The following is a 4204-nucleotide window of genomic DNA, read 5'->3' as shown; positions in this document are numbered from 1 at the left end:
TTCCATTTGCTCGGTAGATCTTCCTCCATCCCGTTATTTTAAGCCTATGTGTGTCTTTGCATGTGAGATGGGTCTCCTGAATACAGCACACTGATGGGTCTTAACTCTATCCAATTTGCCAGTCTGTGTCTTTTAATTGGGGCATTTAGCCCATTTACATATAAGGTTAATATTGTTATGTGTGAATTTGATCCTATCATTATGATGTTCGCTAGTTATTTTGCCCATTAATTGATGCAGTTTCTTCATAGCATCGATGGTCTTTATAATTTGTCCTGTTTTTGCAGTGACTGGTACCAGTTGTTTCTTTCCATGTTTAGTACTTCCTTCAGGTGCTCTTGTAAGGCAGGCCTGGTGGTGATAGAATCTCTCAGCATTTGCTTGTCTGTAAAGGATTTTATTTCTCCTTTACTTATGAAGCTTAGTTGGACTGGATGTGAAATTCTGGGTTGAAAATTATTTTCTTTAAGAATGCTGAATATTGGCCCCCACTCTCTTCTGGCTTGTAGGGTTTCTGCCAAGAGATCCGCTCTTAGTCTGATGGGCTTCCCTTTGTGAGTAACTTGACTTTTCTCTCTGGCTGCCCTTAACACTTTTTCCTTCATTTCAAGCTTGGTGAGTCTGACAATTACATGTCTTGGGATTGCTCTTAAGTGAAGATTTTAAAAATCATTTTTTTTAAATTTGAAAATTGGAGTAAGATAAGAGATAACCAGAGCTATCAATCAATGAATGAAAAGAAGCCTTGGTTTTTCAATTTGGAAACACAGAAAAAAATGTATTAAGGAACGTGAAAAATGCCTTAAAACCATATCAAGGAAATTATGATTATTTTGCATTACTCAGAATATTAAACTGCCTGAAATTTGTTAACATATTCTATATATTTTTATTGAGCATTTACTGTGTGCCAGGAATTATTTTGGGCAAATGGGATTCAGCAGTGAATGGAAGTCACAAAACCGCTGCCACCACAGAGCTTACATTCTAATTCTAGCAGGGAATTAGAACAGAAATGCTTTAGCAAAATGTAAACCACATCAAGGAAACTTTTATTTCTGTTTTGTGGATGCCTCATGAGATATAATTTACCTCCTGGATATCTGTCACTCTATTTGAAACATGAAATGTGATACAAATGGATTCTATTTATAGAGTATATTAAATGGGCTATGTTATTAATGAGATGTGTTAAAAGTACTAAAAGTTCACATTTGAAGTGAGCTGGCAAGTCCAGAATAAGTCCTTTTTATTTTTAAGCCAGTGTTTATTCCTATTCCCTGGGAGAGGAGGCATTTTTTTCTGTCAACACTGGGCAATTTGGGCTTGGGGGATGAAAATAACTATGGTGAACCCACAGGGGCAAGCAGTTCTGCTCCAGCCAATCCACATCTGTTCACCTTAAGTAGAGAGGCTGGGGTGAGTCAATATTTACTTAGCTTCAGTGCCTCAGAAAAGGTGATGAATTTTATCTTATGAGCTGCTTTCAGTCATCATGTATATAGTTCACACACCATTAATAAGAAGACTCTTTCACCATGGAAATAATCTGCTAGTCTGAGAAAATGTTGATCCCTAAGACAAGCATCTTGAAGTATCCAAGTTTCATCACAGATGTTTACTACTTCCTGTTTCTGTGGTCTAAAATCCACCTCAAATGTTTGGTTAACCTGTAAGTGATAAACCACTTCCATCACTTCCACAATAAAATTAAAATGTGTCTGCTGGGGCACCCCCTCCCCATTTGTTTGCTTGTGTGTTTATTTTTGCAGTGCTTCAGGGCTACCATTGAAGACACATTTTGGTAGCCTTTATTCAGAAAGACCATGCAGCTCTCCGTGCCTTTTAGCAGGATACGTTTTCTGGAAAGAATACAACAATAGGTAGAGTGACCTTGTAATTTATCATCCAAGTTGGGGCACTCTGAGATTGAAAGAGGCGCTATTGGTTAAGCCAGGACAATAGGCATAAACTGGGATGTGTGGTCACTTGAGCTATAGGGGGTGTAGGGGAGGAAAAGGTGTTTCAGTACCACTATGTTCAGAAACAGTCTCTGGTGATGGGATCCTTGGATGAGAAAAAAGGTTACTGATATTTATTAAGGATCCGCTGTATGCCGGGCACTTTGCTGGATTCTGTCATATATAATGGCCCTTATCTGACACAATAACCATTTGAGGTAGATTGTTTTGTTTTGTTTTATTTTATTTCGTTTTATTTTATTTTATTTTATTTTTTATTTTTTTGAGGCAGAGTCTTGTCACCCAGGCTAGAGTGCAGTGGCATGATCTTGGCTCACTGCAGCCTCTGCCTCCCGGTTTCAAGTGATTCTCCTGTCTCAGCCTCCTGAGGAGCTAGGATTACAGATGTGTGCCACCAAGCCTGGCTAATTTTTGTATTTTTAGTAGAGATGGGGTTTCACCATGTTGGCCAGGCTGGTCTCAAACTCCTGACCTCAGGTAATCTGCCTGCCTCAGCCTCCCAAAGTGCTGGGATTACAGGCATAAGCCACTGCACCTGGCTGAGGTAGATAGTTTTTGATTTCCTTGCTTTTATAATACTAAACAAAATAAAATGAAAATAATATAGCCTTGGTGGGGTGAAATCTTAAACTTCTTTTCATTGTGAGAAGTCAATAGTTAAGATGTGCCAATAGTTTCTTTTTGTGGCAGTAGAGCAGATCCAAAGCCTCCTGGTGGAGATGATCTGAATTCTAGCTGGAACCTCTTGTGCAAGCCCTTTACATATGGTGGTGTGAGGCACTGAGGCTCCCGTTGTTCTATAGGGTGGGAGTAATTTTCTGTGTTTGGAAAGGATAGTGCCTTCACCAAACATCTTAGTTATGGAAAAGTCAAAAGTCAATTATAGGAAGAAGTGGCAGTTTGAGAATAGGTGCCATAAACTCTTGGAAAGCAGATCATTGAGACTTAGAGATCCTTCTTCCTCACCTTACAAAACCCATTTTCCCATATCTTATTTTGAAGAAGTTTTGGAAGTACAAAAAAGATGTAAGAATACTATAAATCACACTTGAATGTTCTTCAGTTAGATTAATCAATTGATAATATCTTGCCACATTTGCATTATCTCTTTTACTTTCTCTTTTTTTTTTTTTTTTTTTTTTGCTGTTTGAAAGTAAGTTGCAGCCATTGTAACAATTCACCCCTCCATCTTCTGTGATTTGTCTTAGTTTATTCAGGCTGCTATAACAAAATGTTATATACTTGGTGGCTTATAAAGAAAAGAAACTTATTTTCCACAGTTCTAGAGACTGGGAAGTCCAAAATCAAGGTGCCAGGTGATTTGGTGTCTGGTGCGGGACTGCTTCCTGGTTCATAAACAACTCTCTTTTTGCTATAACCTCACATTGCAAAATGAGTGAGAATTTCTGTCGGGTCTCCCTGTCTTTTTTTTTAAGAGATGGGGTCTTGCCATGTTGCCCAGGCTGGTTTCAAACTTCTGAGCTTAGGCAATCTACCTGCTTCAGCCTTCCAAAGTGCTGGGATTACAGACTGAGCCCAGCACTCTGGGTCTCTTTTATAAAAACAGTAATCACTAATCCCATTCATGAGTGCTCCATCCTCATGATCTAATCACCTCCTAGAGGCCACACCTTCTCATTCCATCATCTTGCAGGTTAGGATTTCAACATGAACTTCGAAGGGGAACGAACATTCTGACTAGTAACATTCTTCTAAGTAATCACAAGAGCATTATTGCACCTAATAAATTGAGCACTGATACAATACTATTATTTAATGCACAGTACATATTTATAGTTTTCTAATTGCCCCAATGATGATTTGCTATATTTCTTTTTTCTTTCCAATTCAAGATCCAACCGAGAATTGCATGTATTTTTTACACATCCCTCTGTTAATCTAGACCAGTTCTCCTGTTTTACTTTGTTTCACTTTGGTTTTGGTCTTTTATGACACTGACATTTCTGAAGAGTCAAAAACATTTGTCTTACAGAATATCCCTTTTAAAAATTTATTTATTACTTATTTATTTTTGAGACAGGGTTTTGCTCTGTTGCCCAGGCTGGAGTGCGGTGGCACCATCCTGGCTCACTGCAGCCTATACCTCCTGGGCTCAGGTGATTCTCTCACCTCAGCCTCACAGGTAGCTGGGACTACAGAAACACAACACCTGGCTAATTTTTTTGTATTTTTTGTATAGAGAGATGGGATTTTGCCATGTT

Source organism: Rhinopithecus bieti, unplaced genomic scaffold (genome assembly GCF_001698545.2).
Source record: "Rhinopithecus bieti isolate Rb0 unplaced genomic scaffold, ASM169854v2 scaffold_2077, whole genome shotgun sequence".
NCBI classification, from domain to species: Eukaryota; Metazoa; Chordata; class Mammalia; order Primates; family Cercopithecidae; genus Rhinopithecus; species Rhinopithecus bieti.
Note: the sequence above shows the minus strand (reverse complement) of the source record.